The 16508-nt window shown below is 38.0% G+C and overlaps 1 long non-coding RNA gene across 1 annotated transcript; it reads right to left on the bottom strand.

Moving 5' to 3' along the window:
* Positions 1-12514: 12514 nt before the first annotated feature.
* Positions 12515-13036, bottom strand: LOC113309349. The gene is made up of 2 exons (XR_003340537.1): positions 12886-13036; positions 12515-12596 (listed from the first exon to the last, which is right to left on the bottom strand). It is a non-coding gene; the product is annotated as an uncharacterized LOC113309349 (long non-coding RNA).
* Positions 13037-16508: the final 3472 nt, after the last annotated feature.

Consider the following 16508-nt stretch of genomic DNA (forward strand, 5'->3'; position numbering starts at 1 on the left):
TTGTCCCAAGTGTTGATTGATTGTGGTCTCAAACCGTAAAACCATGTTTTGGCCCTTTCCTTTAAAGAAAATGTAAACAAACGCAATTTCAGAGAGTCTTCGGACATATGATCAGGTTGCATAGTCCGACAAATTTGTTCAAACTCTCTTACATGAGTATAGGGGTTCTCAGAATCGAACCCTCGAAATATAGGAAGTATTTGTATCATGCTTGCATTTATTTTAAAAGGGTTATTGGTTTGAGGTAATACAATACATATAATGGAATTTTATTGACGGATACATGTATTCATGGAGAGCACGAGGTTGGCCCATTTTGAAAAGACACAAAGCCCACTATTTGGTTTTAATGGGTTTTCAAAAATTTGGTTTTGATGGGTTTGGATTTTTGGGAAAAATTTGGTTTTGGTGGGATATAAAAGAAATTTGGTTTAAAATGGGAGCAAAAGAAAATTTTGGTTTTTTTTGGGAAAAAAAAGAAATTTTTTTTTTTTTTTCAAAAAAAGAAAATAAAATTTGGTTTTTGAATGGGAGCAAGCCCACTGTTTGTCCTCTAATGGAATGGAAGGAAGGCTGCGGCTCACGAAACACTAAGTTTTAATTTTGAAAGTTTAATTTGGCCCAGTTGGTTAAGGCCCGACGTTTGTTTTAAAACTTTGGTTTCGAGGTCCACTCTTGAGTGGAAGCAAGCCCACAATCAGTTATAAGCTCAGCTGGGTTTAAACCCAGAATACAAAATACAAGTCCAATGGAAGAATTTAAACAAGCCCACACAAAATAAATACAAGCCCACAAATTAAACAAACAAGCCCAAAAATAATTAATTACAAACCCAAAATAGAAAAATAAAAAGCCCAAAAAATTGGGTTAATTATTACAAGCCCACAATTAAAGAAATTTGGAAGCCCACAGGTTGGGTTCTCTCAATGGAATGGGTTTAGGCTTACCTTTTTAGCACAGCCCAGCTGCTCTGATATTGTTGCAAAAACCCAGTTGGGTTTTGGTTCTTTTCCTTGGTGGCGTCCCAGCAGAGGAAAAACAGGTTCAGAACAGCAGGTCCAACAGCAAATGAAGTGAAGCAGATGCAGATGCAAATGCTATGAAGTGAAATGCAAAATAGCTAAGAAAAACACACGAAAAACACAGCACCAATCCCCGGCAGCGGCGCCAAAAACTTGGTAGGCTTCTAAAAGGTCCTAAAAATTATCCCCGGCAACGGCGCCAAAAACTTGGTGGGTCCGGAGATATGTATAAAATTAAGCGCAATAAAAACGCGGGCCTACAGTAATACTGCAAGTGCACGGTCGTCAGTTGTAGCTCGTGCAAGTACGGGTCGATCCACAGAGACTGGGTGTGTTTGAAGTGTTCTAGCTATTTTGGGTTCTAAATTTGCTATTGTTGGGCTTTGGGTACCAATGGATTTTGGTAACCAATGGGTTATGATTGTGCTTTGGGCCTTTGAGTTTGTTTGTAATGATGAGAACTGTTTTGGGCCTTTGAATGATTTTGAAATGGATTGAACTGAGCTTGGGCTCAGAAATGTGGACTATGGGCTTTAGGTCTTAAACCTTGTTTTGGGCTTTTGGGCTCAATGGGATTGAGCTAACAGTGGACTGTGGTCTTTTGATTAGACCTGGGCTTTGGTTTGTAAAGGGCCAATGGTTAAAAACCCAGGCTTTGGACTTATGGGCTTCTGAGGCTTTTGGGCTCAATGCAGCAGCAGCAGCAGTGGAAGGAAAAGGCAACAGGAGAGTTGCAGGGCAGATGGGTTGCAGCAGCAGCTGCACAAGCAGTGCACAGCAGCTCAAGGCCAAGAAGACAGCAGCAACAGCAAGGGAGAAAAGCAATGCAGCAGTGCAAGGCAAGTGAGAAAGAAAAGATGGCAGTGAACAAAACAGTGAAGACAATAAAGAAAACAAGCAGAGAACAATGCAAGAACTAAACAAAGCAAATACTAGACAGCAAAGAAAGATGACAAAACAAACCAAGGCCTAAGGCCAAGGGCAGGGGATGTGGAGAAGCTAACAGAGCAAAGCTAAGGCATTCTTCTAGAGTGGGAAGAGAACTAGCTTGCTCATTGTCACTAGTGAGCACTAGTTTCTCCCCACTACTCAATCAACACAATGCACCCTAAGCATACAAATGGAATGGCAAGTAATCAGCTTGCTATGAGCACTGATTTCTTCCATTACTCAATCAATTCAGTGCTTCAAAGGTTTCTAGCCTAGCATTCCATTAAACTAACAGTGAATTAAAACAACAGTTGAGCTAAACATGGCACTAACATGACATTAAAATTAAACAGGAACACATTTAGAATGCAAAACAGTAACACACATGTAAACAACACACATTATCATGAACAACAATTTTAACAGAACACATACATGATTAAACAGGAAATGAAATTGCAAAACAAGAACCCTAAAAATAAACAGTGAAATTAAAATTGGAATTAAATTAACCTAACCCAAATTGGGTGGAAACTTGGCTAGTCCAAGAACACCCTAACAGTAGCAACAACATCCATATTTATAGTTTACAACAAACCCTAAATTTTCGAAACCCTAAATTGAAATTAGGGTTTTCTCAAATTCCCAAAATTACTCACTGATTTCGTTGTCCCCTCTGCGATTAAGCTCATACCCATGCTTTATCTTCTTCTTCTGCTCCTGAAACACGCCTCAATGTTGTCTTCTGATGGAACCCTAGTTCTGTCTTTCTAGGTTTTAGCGTCTGATGGAGAAGCTACAACCGAGGAAGAGAGAAGTTGAGGTTATGGTCGAGGCGGTCGGTTTTGGGAAGGTGGTGGTGGCAGAACTGTGGAGGTGATGGTGTTGGCGGCATGGCAGGGGCAGGAGTTGCAGTTGCAGAGCTCTGCAACTGTCGGGTGAAGGAGAAGGAAAAGAAAGAGAAGGGAAGAGGAAGAATGAGGTTGGTTCGATAGTTTTAGGGTATGGGATGTTCTGGTGTGAGGCGGGTTCATCAAGAGGTGATGTTTCGTGAGATGGGCCGTGGGATGTGAAGCTGGTAGGTGGTGATTTAATTAAATATTTTTCGGTGGTTGTAGTAATGAGGTTCAAACTCTCGGACTTGTGAAGGATAATTTTTTAGAAAATAAATATATATACAAATATTGACAAAATGGTAGAGAGGTACTGGGACTAAAGATTCGGCCATTTTTCATTTTCAAGTGGTTCAGAAATTAATTCTAGGCAATTATAATTTAAAACAAAATGAAGATTAACTCTATTCTTTGCCAAAGTAGATTTTATAAAATATTACTTGTATTTCTTAAGCATGGCATATCAAAAATCCCTAGGACTAAGCATAAACCATCAAATGAAATCACAAATAATTAATTAAAATCTTAATTCAATTAAAATTGGTGCAAAAAGTAAATATAGAATTAAATAAATTACCCCAAGTATGAAGTTTGGCCTCCTCCGTCGTCCCAGTGTTGGGGTTTATCTCATCATAGTAAAAATGCTCTCAAAATATTTCATTGATGCTCAAAAGTGTTTTACAATGAAGAGAAATACAAGAAATTGATGAAAAACAGAACTCTGCGACCCACAGATGGCGTCCAGAATCAACGACAGAGCTGAGTTGCTGTTGTCGTTGAAGAACTACGACCCACAGAGGACAGTCGATGTTGCTGTTGATAAACGACTGCTTCTGCCAGTCCGTTCTTCGTGTTCTTCAGGCGTGTTAATGGCAGCAGCAGCAGCAGGTAACTTCTCTGCAACCCTCCACGCCTCTCTGCTCGCCTCCAAACCTCCCCAAAACGACAGGCCTCTCTGAGCACAGGAGGACATAAATAACGAAAACCATTGAATCTCCTCCATTAATCCAAAAAAATCTTCCCATTACTCGGCAGTGAATGAAAATATCCCGATATTTTTTCGTTAATTCTCTGATTGTTACGGATGTTCCATGTTTTATCTCTTCACGCGTCATCCTTGAGCTGTAGGGATTGGTTCCAGCCAATAAAATCAACCCATGCACGTCTCTTCCATCCAAGAATCAAGAATAGAATATTTTCTTATTTTAGAATATCTTCCCTGATTTGATTACCACGGTTATCTAACCAATTTTGACCGAATCCAACACCCATACCAGCTCTATATAGGCCTAGGAACAAACCCATTTAATTTGGGCCATTGAATCTCCTTTAATCCCGTCCAAACTTCCAACCCTAAATCTGCCAGTTGATAACAATTTTTTCCCGCCAATTTTGTTTTTTTTGAATTTGGGAAGAAGATGTCCTCCCCCTAACCGGAACTTGTGTGCGAATAGCAGCTGCCTTGGGGGTGACCTGGGGGTGCCCTTAGTAATTAGGTTACCCCTTATCCAAAAGCGAGAGTCCGAATAACACTTGTCCTCCGGGTGCCAAAATCAACTTTTCGAGCCGAATTTTCCAAAATATTTATTTCCAAAAAATATCTACAAATACATAAAATAACAAAATTAGTACAAAATCGAGTGCCAACAATACGGACATTGAGGACAAATTAGACACAAAAATGTGTCTATCAAATACCCCCAAACTTATTATTTGCTAGTCCTCGAGCAAAATTTATTCTTGAAAAGTGACCGAGTTAATCTCGGGTGGGTTTATCAGAGGTGTACCCACAAAAACCAATACTCCAGACCCTAGCTATCTACGCAGAACCTTGGAAAGCACTAAAGAACCTCCTTGGTTGGCATACAATTATTGACTTTAAGAGGAAGCCCTGATGCGAAATTCCAATTGCTGTACACGAGTTTGCACTCAAGCATACTAAAATTCATATAAGTGACAGAGCTCTACTAAGATAGTTTCACGATGGACATCACACTCGGAGTCAGACTAATCACATGAAAAGATTAAGAAGATGGAAAAAGAAAAATGTAGATGGTTGAAAAGCGAACGGTGTTTCCCATATCTGTCTGAAGGCCTCTGCCAAGATGAACCTAACCTAAATGACTGAGATACCGGTCTGACTAATATTAACACACTGGCATATACAAGGGAACCAGTGGTCAATAACTTAAATCTAGATCAACAAACTGGCAAATACAAGGGAACCAGCAGTTGACTACACATAACAATAATCATTTTTTTTATTTTTTTTAACTTAACGGCATGAATAGATCTTTTGGATCCAAGCGCATGCTTCTTGTCAGCAGATTACACGATAGTTCCCACGGGTCCTGCATTCCACGCTTGCTTAGGCGACGGAAACAGGGAGAACACACGCATATTGCTATCCAAGTGTTAATACTTATTCCGATTGGTCTAACTGGTCCGGTCTAATAATATTTTTTTTTTTTTTTTTTTTTTTTTTTTGAAAAGGTAACTCAGTCACTCTATTTCACCCTAGCAAAGGTAACAACTTGAATCGTGTGCCCCACCAAATCACTTGAAATAAAAGAAACTAAAAATAGAAAGTGAAAAGGACTCGACAAGATATGGCGAAACTATCATGTTATTTCTAACACCTGAGCTCTGTGCTTTTATGAATAGACTCTATAGATGTTTCCATCTAGTCAGATTGGTTCCTCAATCCTAAAACAAAAATGTTTCCATCCACTTAGATTGGTTAGTGCTATCCTTAATAGGCGTAAATTTCTAGGCTCTGGAGTTTATTTATTATGCAACTAAAAAGTTTCTCCCATACCCCCAAACTTAAATCTAACATTGTCCTCAATGTTCTAAAGATGAAACTAAAAGCATGAACAAGGAGAAACTGTTACCACTTGAAGCAAAAGAGATAAGGAAGGATATTACCGTGTCGCAAGAATATTGGGTTACCTCCCAAGAAGTGCTAAGTTTAAAGTCTTCAGCCAGACTTAGGAAAGGATTAGTCAACTCGAACCATAAAGTAACAGTCGAAATAACTGTGGGTCTTTAAAACGAAAAAGAGATGACCAAAGGAAACTACAATAACCCAAGAAAGTGAACAAGAATAACATGCCCTTATCTAGTTTTAAGATATTTATATCTAATTGTGGTTCAGGTTCAGGTTCTATGAAAGGGTCTAAATAAAATATTTTCCTCGGATGCATTTCCTCATAGGTTGGATCCAAATTATTAGGTCCTAGAGTCTGGAAAAACTCAAATATGATCTTAGAAGCGCACAATAATAACCTAAATAACTGAGGATCCTCTAAGCCAATAAGATTTGACTTACAAATTTGACCACAATGAGAGTAGTGGTCATTCTTAAGCAAATGTGTCGATTCTAATTTCCTAAAGCATTTAGGTCTAGTCTCACAACTTAATATTCGACACATTTGGAATATAAACGTTCCCACAGTTGGAAGAAAACTATTTGGTGGGAAAACAAAGTCAATCTGGGGATCATAGCCTGGGCAAACCACATCAACCAGAGGATGGGTTTCTAACGACTGAACTCCTTCATGGACATCATTAGGCTCGGGAAAACGAGTATGAAGGTAATCTTGTAAAATGGTCAAGGCACAGATATCAAGTCCTAAGTGTAGGGACTTTCTGAGAGTTAAAGGTAAGGCACTAGGGAAGTGATAATCACCCCCAAACTTAGAGTTTTCAGTGTCTCTAGATAGACCTCTAATTATTTCTTGAATTTCCGTATCTTCAGAGTCCTTAAAATATTCAAGAGATTCTTCTAAGTTATTATCAGGTAGTGCATCTTTACTCATCTCTACGGGTCTATCTTTTTCTTCCAAGACTATTGTTTCTAAGTCGCTAGACTCTAAAACAGTATTTTCGAAATGAACCCGTTCCTCTAAACCACTATCGGCTTCGTAAACAGGAAATACTACGTCGTCTAAAACGGTGGTATCCCTAATCAAATCCTCGTCCTTTTGAATAGGTGAATAATCATAAAAATTATTTGGATTTGAACTAGAAATAATATAATCACTATACAACTCAATTGGATTACTAGACTCCTGATCACTATGCCTACAAATTTCAGATTCTTCATCACTGCTATCCTCATCATCATAGTACGAAAATGATTGAACCTTATCTAAATAAGTAGTGTCTTTTAAATATTTTTCGGTGGTTGTAGTAATGAGGTTCAAACTCTCGGACTTGTGAAGGATAATTTTTTAGAAAATAAATATATATACAAATATTGACAAAATGGTAGAGAGGTACTGGGACTAAAGATTCGGCCATTTTTCATTTTCAAGTGGTTCAGAAATTAATTCTAGGCAATTATAATTTAAAACAAAATGAAGATTAACTCTATTCTTTGCCAAAGTAGATTTTATAAAATATTACTTGTATTTCTTAAGCATGGAATATCAAAAATCCCTAGGACTAAGCATAAACCATCAAATGAAATCACAAATAATTAATTAAAATCTTAATTCAATTAAAATTGGTGCAAAAAGTAAATATAGAATTAAATAAAATTACCCCAAGTATGAAGTTTGGCCTCCTCCATCGTCCCAGTGTTGGGGTTTATCTCATCATAGTAAAAATGCTCTCAAAATATTTCATTGATGCTCAAAAGTGTTTTACAATGAAGAGAAATACAAGAAATTGATGAAAAACAGAACTCTGCGACCCACAGATGGCGTCCAGAATCAACGACAGAGCTGAGTTGCTGTTGTCGTTGAAGAACTACGACCCACAGAGGACAGTCGATGTTGCTGTTGATAAACGACTGCTTCTGCCAGTCCGTTCTTCGTGTTCTTCAGGCGTGTTAATGGCAGCAGCAGCAGCAGGTAACTTCTCTGCAACTCCTCCTACGCCTCTCTGCTCGCCTCCAAACCTCCCCAAACTCTCGACAGCCTCTCTGTAGCACATTAGGAACATATTTATACGTAATTGAATCATTGAATCTCCTCCATTAATCCAAAAAATCTTCCCATTACTCGGCAGTGAATGAAAATATTCCCGATATTTTTTTCTTTAATTCTCTGATTTGTTACGGATTATTCCATGTTTTATCTCTTCTCACGCGTCATACTTGAGCTGTAGGGATTGTTTCCAGCCAATAAAATCAACCCATGCACGTCTCTTCCATCCAAGAATTCCAAGAATAGAATATTTTTCTTATTTTAGAATATCTTCCCTGATTTGATTACCACCGGTTATCTAACCAATTTTGACCGAATCCAACACCCATACCAGCTCTATATAGGCCCTAGGAACAAACCCATTTAATTTGGGCCATTGAATCTCCTTTAATCCCGTCCAAACTTCCAACCCTAAATCTGCCAGTTGATAACAATTTTTTCCCGCCAATTTTGTTTTTTTGAATTTGGGAAGAAGATGTCCTCCCCCTAACCAGAACTTGTGTGCGAATAGCAGCTGCCTTGGGGGTGACCTGGGGGTGCCCCTTAGTAATTAGGTTACCCCTTATCCAAAAGCGAGAGTCCGAATAACACTTGTCCTCCGGGTGCCAAAATCAACTTTTCGAGCCGAATTTTCCAAAAATATTTATTTCCAAAAAATATCTACAAATACATAAAATAACAAAATTAGTACAAAATCGAGTGCCAACAATACGGACATTGAGGACAAATTAGACACAAAAATGTGTCTATCAGGTGGATCGGATGGTTCCTCCTGAAGAGGTTGGTAGCGACCGTCAGATTTTTTGATACAACGAAGTTAACGGCTCTAGATGGGGTTAGGTGTTGTAGTGTTAAGCGGAAGTATCGGGATTTGATGAACAGCAAGGGAGCGACCGTTGGATTCAACTACCATCTAATCTGAAGGCTTGGAATTTCAGCGCTGTGGTGCTTGGCAGAGACTTCAGATTTTGATGCTCTATGAAGGAGCGACCGTCGGATGCTTCTGAGAACTGATCTGATGGCTGAGAACGGAGGCGTTTTTGTGTGTAGAAAATGAGGTTGTGCGCACCATTCTTCGCGGCTTCCTTGCGTGATTTCTCCCGGCTTTTCACTACTTTTCTGCTCTTTTTGCTCCGCAAGTCATCCGAACTTTATTTATTACCTAAAAATGCAAAATTAATTAATAAAAATATTTATTCTTGAAAACAATGAAAATACAGAATATGGGATAAAATGTAGAATTAATGATCAAAAGATGAGTTAAATGCCAACAAAAAGGGATAAATATATACAATATTTGGCACTCATCAGTATGTACGATTAATGCACCCTTTTGGTATGTTGTAGAAGAGACATAGAAGAACATCTTTCATTAAGGAAGCATTGCCCTATTCCTCAACCATTGGTAATTTTTTCTGAATAAATGACCTGAAGTATGTTGTATCGCATCTGTAGAGGTGATGAGAACATCTTGTAGAAGACTTTGGCTTGTGCTGGGAGTAGTATGATCCATCTAGTAACATTTCGTAGAGAATGGACAATTGATGAAGCCGGTTGAGGATATTGCTCTTAAGAACGTTGTCGATGTTGAGATCACGATTGATTCACTCCAGAGATCCTTTTTGATGCTGAGACCATGGATGGAGTTTCTCCAGAGACCAGAAAAGCTAAACCATGATAATCGACGTAGCCTTTGGTCCTCCATTAAATGATCATTCACGAATTAATTGGTGGGTTGAGCACTGTGAAGAAGAAGGTGTACTGGGAGTTCAACCCAAATTCTCCTGAACAATATAACTTTACTGTGAAGTGGATTTGTCAGGGAATCAATGTTGTTGCAGCAGATAGCAGAGGCAATATCGATTCTGGATGTGATCGTTGAGGAGAATAAGTTCTTTGGTCGTGCAAGTTTGTGATGTAGAGAGGTTTCGTTCAAGGTTTGTGATGTAGAGAGGTTCCGTCGATGACGTTTCATGGCATCACATCAGGTTAGATTGACTTGTTATGCGGATCACATTTATTGAAATCGATATGAATTGATCTTTCCAACAAGATCATGACCCCTAGTGTATCCCAGGGGTGTTCATCTGCTTAGCAGAAATATATATGTTGAAGGAGTTTGTTCCCTCCATGGATGAATGACGTTGCATCTTCTTCAGAAGTCTTTTTATGGTGATAGTGAAGACTTATCGATTGTAGTTCAGTTACACTTTAATCGCCTTGGTATTGAATCATTGTGTCAATCTGAGAAGCCGAAATCCTTGTTTAGGGACACATCTCTATGTCAATTCATTGTGTCAGTAACGTAGATAAAATGCTCTATTTTATAATGGTGTGTCCACCATGTCTGTTTCCATTTGGTATTACTCTATTGGTCCGGTGTTATTAATTTTGTTGCTAGTTTTTATTTTGCATATAATTATTTGTTTGATCGACTGTCCATAAAAATTATTCACTGAATGCAGGTGAGACCAAATTTGGAACATTTGAAGAACAAGTTAGTGGACTTGTATAATGAGATGGTTGAAGTATTGGGAGATGAACCTGCTATGGGCATGAAGGAAACTATCACTAGAATGCTGACTGAAGATAATGAACCTTTACCCATGCATCATTTAACTTGGATGATTTTGATGATGAAGGACATGATAAAAGTCCATATACGCTAGTAGGAGGAGCTACATATGCTGGAGGAATGGGTAGAGGAATAATTTTTGGCCGATATATGTCAGCAGGAGGAATGGACAGAGCTAAACCAGACAATATGCGTTCTTGTCAAGCCAACCAGGTAACAATTTTGAACATCTTAATAAACAGCGTACGCGTTCGATTGCTGCAACTTTGGGACAATAAATAAATGTATTACATAAAGAAATTGGACGTGTTTCAAGTGTTATGGATAAGAGAAATGAAATGGTTAAATCATGATTGGAAGAATGCAAGAAGGCATTGGAAGAACGTAACTTGAATACCTATACCAGATTAGATGCAATCAACTGGTTGCTACTGGACATTGAAACAAGGAACTTCTTGGGCTTTGAGTTTTGATGACCGAAAACATGGCTACATATGAATTTGAATGTTCCGGCAAGAGATTTTTAGTAGTTGAGATGCTACTTTCAGCTATAAAGATATCTATGAAGACAAATTGATCTCTTATTAGCTTCTTTCTATTAGGAATGTTACGACGAAAAGGTTGGATAAAAAATAAGTCGTACATCAGTTATTCTTTAGTCACTTATGCTAATATTAATTTTGTTTTGAACTTATGGATTAAGATTTTTATTATTTATTTTGTCTTGAATCTATGGATTAAGATTTTGATTATTCGATGATAATAGTTTCTTATAATTATCTTTTCGTTTTGGTTAAAATTTTGTTCTCTAATTTGCAATTTTATGTCATACTATGATCATGACTTATCTTTTTTAACTTCTTTGTATGATGAGCTAAGATTGAGATGCTACTTTCAGCTAGCGATGGAGTTTCTGTTTGAAGAAGCTTCATTTAGATCGAGATCGGCTCTAGTCTCTATTTCATCAGTTTTTGATTTTTTTTTATACGAAAAAATTAACCAAACAACACGAAGGATTCAAAACTAGAATTTTCTCATAATCCTAGGATTTTAAGTGAGATGCCAAACAAGACAGGGAATTTCAAATAGGGGATTTATCATACTTCCAAGATTTTTTATTTGGTTACCAAACACGCGTGGAATTTGTTTAAAATCCCAGAATTCCAAATTCCATGCGATTATAAATCCCTCGAAAATGTAATTTCTGCATCCAAACACACCATAACTTTAGATTTAGTTATAAATACCCAAAATCAGAAATACGCATCCAACATCATACGAGTTGGATTTTAGGTTCGACAATCCATGATCTAGAAACACGGGATCTCACACCGTCTAACCTATAGGCACAACTTCTAGGTCGTTGACCAGGATGATACCTACATAACATGGTGTCAGATCAATTTCTCAACACGGGATCTCACACCGTCTAACCTATAGGCACAAAAGGAAACGATCCTTGCAAGTTTCACATGCATAATTGTAACAATTATTAGTCTTGCCGCATTTTCAATTGTTTCACCGATAATATTAGTTTCATGGGAAACTTTCATTGTTTCACCGATAATATTAGTTGTCAGATTCCCATTCGTTTATTGCTCACCAGAAATTCAATTGATACTTGCCACAATTCCACCTCTACTTGTGGCAATACTTGCCATAATGAAAGAAACGACCTTCCAAGTTGTAGCGTCCATGATAATCCGAATGGAAATACTTTATACATTTCTAACACCAGTAAATCTGATGGCCTTGCAAATCATTCTTCCTGATTCCCGAGGATGGAGAAACCTGATTTCCTGAAAATACAAACCATGCATGATTTCAATATGAAGAACAATTCAACCTAAAAAATAATGCACGGGCATAACTGGGAGATTCCAAAATAAAAGAGTTAACGGTATGAAATGGGGGTACAGACTTGACCCATCCACCTGTGACATTGAACTTCCTACTAAACAGCTACACCATTAAGATCCCTACCAATAAAAGCAACTTTAAAGAAAGACAAAGACTAATAACGACAGACAATCATCTAGAACTGTTTCATTAAACCAGCTAATCTGGTCATTAGTTTAAAGAAGGTCAAAGAAGAAACTACTTTTTTTTGCATCTCCTCTTAAGAAGACAGTTGAAAGGCCTTGAGTTTTGATCCATCTCACAGCTTCAAAAAACGCAAGACTTTCCGCTTCCTCTGCTTCTCTTACTTGTCCGGATACTATTCTGCAGCCTTTGTAGTTTCCTGTTATATCAGTCATGACAATACCAATCCCAGATTTATTAGTAGTTGGGTCAAAAGATGCATCACAATAGACAATGGAACAATCAGAAGGAAGATGATCTTGATTTTCAGTTTCTGCGGTAATAGTCTGATGAGAGTGAGAAATCTCAGAAGATAAGGAGGTTGTAAAATCAAGAGTGCATTCTAATAGCATTTCTGGCCACAGATACATAGTTTACTTGTTTATCTTGAAAAATATTAGAACACCTCCCCTTCCATATAAACCAAGCAGTTGTAAAAATAAGAGTACCTATTTGTTCTGAGCTACTGCCATTAGTTAACCATTTAGTAATCCAATCTTTTATAGAGATATTGCTACCGGAGTCTTGAAGAACCATGCTGAACCATATACCAAACAGATGTTGAAAAACCACAATGTAAGATGATATGCTCAATAGATTCATCTAGGTTATATCATTACACATGATGCATGCAGAGTTTGTTCTGATTAGGAATAAATCTAACTAGTAAACACTCTAATGATATTATATTTTCAAAACACTTCCAAAGATTTGAATCTGAGGTAAAACATGAGTATTCCGGATAGAGTTGTAAATTGGCACAAGGGAGCTGTTGACAAAATTACAGAATTACTACAAGACCAGACTATCCTTTCCTGTTTCAGGGATTCGCATGTTCATAATTTTTTGACTATTTTTTCTAGTAAAGAAAGACTCAATGAGGCTGGAATTCCAGCTCATGTTGTGCTGGTCTATAAAGAAAGCAACATTATGATCAGGGTTAGGATAGGATATCCATAAAGGAGAAGAAGCATTTTGAATCCAGTTATCATTACATGCACTTATAGATTGACCATTCTTAACTTCCCATATTGAGTGATGTTTAATGATATCTAAGCAAGCTGAATGCATGGGCATATCTGAAAGCTGCACTAATAATATTGAAAACAGATGCAATCCAACAAATAGGCATTCTAGCTATAGTTCAAAAGGTGAATCCGTAATCAATATCAAGTGAGGCTTATTTGTTCTTGAAGTTACTGAAGTTATACCTCTTCATATGAAGTGGAAGAGTTTTCTGCTCCTGCTGCGTGTTGGGCTAAACATGTCTTTACCTCAGCAGTTGATTCCAAAGACTTGAGATATATTTGATCCTCTGGTTCCTACAAAATAAAACACACAACAACTCAATTTTCTCAAAGCACACTCGCAATAACATTAAAACTATGCACTGATAAAGATAAACAATTGATACCTCCATTAATGCTAGTTCATAAAATTCAATCGCTCTATCAAAATAAATTGCAGCTACATTGTAGTCAGGAGTCATTAATCCACGCTCCTTATACGCGTTACCCAACCACCATACTGTATTGGGGTTAAATGGATCTTTAACCAGTGATTGCTCAAGTTTGGATATAGCCGCTACAAAATCATAGTAATTATACAAAATCAAACAATGTAAAAAACTATCAGTTTGACTCAATTCAATGCTGAGAGACTGTTCGTGCTTGTATAACTCCATCAAAAAAAAATTATATACCTAATATGGCATTGGTCTTCGATTCGGCGTCAGGTTGAAATTGTGTTAATTTCAATAATAATACTCCCCATCTAGTGATATCCTATAAAAAAAAAAAAAATTTCGTATAAAATCAAAAGAAAGAGATAAGAAACTGTAAAAGACAAGTATGAATTTTAATATTATGCTTACATCGGAATCATTAGGATCAAAAGTGTGATCTAGATCGTGTTCAGAATAATCCTTAGTCTTCATCTCCATGCTTTTACCCTAATTCTTCTTGATGGTTTGGTTTTCTCCTAAAATTTCCTTTTTCTGAAAGTGTTAGGTTTCGGTTCGTTTCATCTTGCAGAATTTCTTATTTAAAGTGTTTTTATTATTATGTGTAGAAGTTTCTGACGGTGGAAAACCCAACGACTCCGAAACCGAGTAATAAAAGGGAGTCTAGCCCAACCATTTTTTGGATGACACTAGTCTATGGAAAATAAAATCTTCAATTTTGATAATTGCATCATTAGTATCCGTATAATTACGAAGCCTCTTTAGGAATTTGATAGTGTCTTCACGACCTCACCTAAAGTAGTGAAGGCAAAGACTCCTAAACCAAGCCCACGTTCCGTGCATTTCTCAAGATATCTAACATTTTTGTGATCAGCAGCATTGGCAAGGGCCTGCCTAAAAACATGTACTCCATAACCCGTGAAGGGAGAGATACATGTCACATCCATGCACACATCACGCCTATCAATCCAGTTAAAAACTAGAATGTCCGCTGGTCTTAAGTCCAAGCCATTATTGGATAAGAGACCCAAGTCGACTTCCTTTATGGATGGAACACCTGCACGGTAACACATGTCAGCGAACGTGTCACAAACGAGATCATGACGAAACTTAAGCCAAACCTCCTTGACACAATGTAGAGCGTGATCTCCAAAATATCATGTCTCTACCACAACAAGGACAAGTACTCCCCTCCTCAAAAAGTAGTATACCCAGTGTATAACACATAACCGCACTGAATTGTCTTGGGCCTATCTTCTGATTAAAACCATCAACTAGAACAGCCACCAAGTAGCCTTGCGCATGTTTAGTCTTGTTACATTGCCACAGAGCAGCATCACGTGCAGACAAATTAAAGTTAAGGGGTAGCTCTTTCGTCACAGCACTAAAGTATCTAACCCAGGGAACGCATAGATTGGGAGGCGGTATGATGGATACTAAGTGGTGAATCAACAATACCACATACTTGATTTTAAGCACTTATAGCATCACCATACTATGACTAACACCAGACACATCTGAGTGACGCAAGATATTATTTTGTTGCCCAATAGTTTGCAATCTATACGCAACATAGCCATATTGCATAGTATCATACATAGTATAAACACCACCACCACCATGATGAATAGTTAGGTAACTAACCTTAGTTGAAGCTTACCAAAACCTGGGACATCTCCCATGACCAGGTGTTGAACATATGTCATCAAAACCTCATCAAACAAAGACTGAGCTTCACTCAAATGTGCTGGCTTGGCCGTACTCATAGAGAAATAAAGCCTAGAAACCCCCGTGCAATTGCGCATAAGAAGGATCTCACATTTTAGGTCTTTAATCTTCTTGATAGCATCCCTTAAACTTGTATTTTTCTGAACTATTTTAACCACGAACTCTCTACAGAACTGGTCATTCATACTCACTGGTCCACCTAACAATTTTGCGTCATATGAGGGTCTGCTAATGTCATCTGGAAAAACACCTAGCAACAAGCCTCTATCGTCGACTGTAGGTCAATAAATCTTTGTGTTGGCAACATTGAGATGTAGACCTAGTGCCGTACCTTCTTGTTGAACTATCTCCAAGTCTTTAGCCACGATGAGACTGTCACCAATCAAGGTCGCGTCATCCAAGTACCAGGCCTGGAGTTCCAACTGGCACTTCTTAGCAATACTATGTATGAGAGGATGGAGTGTTAAGGAAAACATGAGAGGACTGAGGGGATCCCCTTGTTGCACTCATTGCGCAGAAACTAAAGTTTTGTCCATATATTACATCTTTGCTGGAGTTGAATAACAAAAATCCACCCAATACGAGATAGAAGGACATTGCATTCTAATCTCCTTCAACATATAAGTACGGTTCACCAAGTTGAAGGCGTTCGAGAAGTCGACAAGCAGCATGGTACGTGTATTGGAGCATCCGTGAACTTCCAACATACAATTGACATAGTGGAGAATAGCCTCACCACTACAAGCCACACCGATACAGGATTGATAGTCTCCAAAATATGATTCCATCTCCTTACCCACATGAGCAGCTGCGACTTTTAACACTAAACGCCTCCATACCGTTCTTACGGAAATATGACGTAATCCCCCACCTGATTTGACT

Source organism: Papaver somniferum, chromosome 9, assembly GCF_003573695.1.
Source record: "Papaver somniferum cultivar HN1 chromosome 9, ASM357369v1, whole genome shotgun sequence".
Taxonomy (NCBI): Eukaryota; Viridiplantae; Streptophyta; class Magnoliopsida; order Ranunculales; family Papaveraceae; genus Papaver; species Papaver somniferum.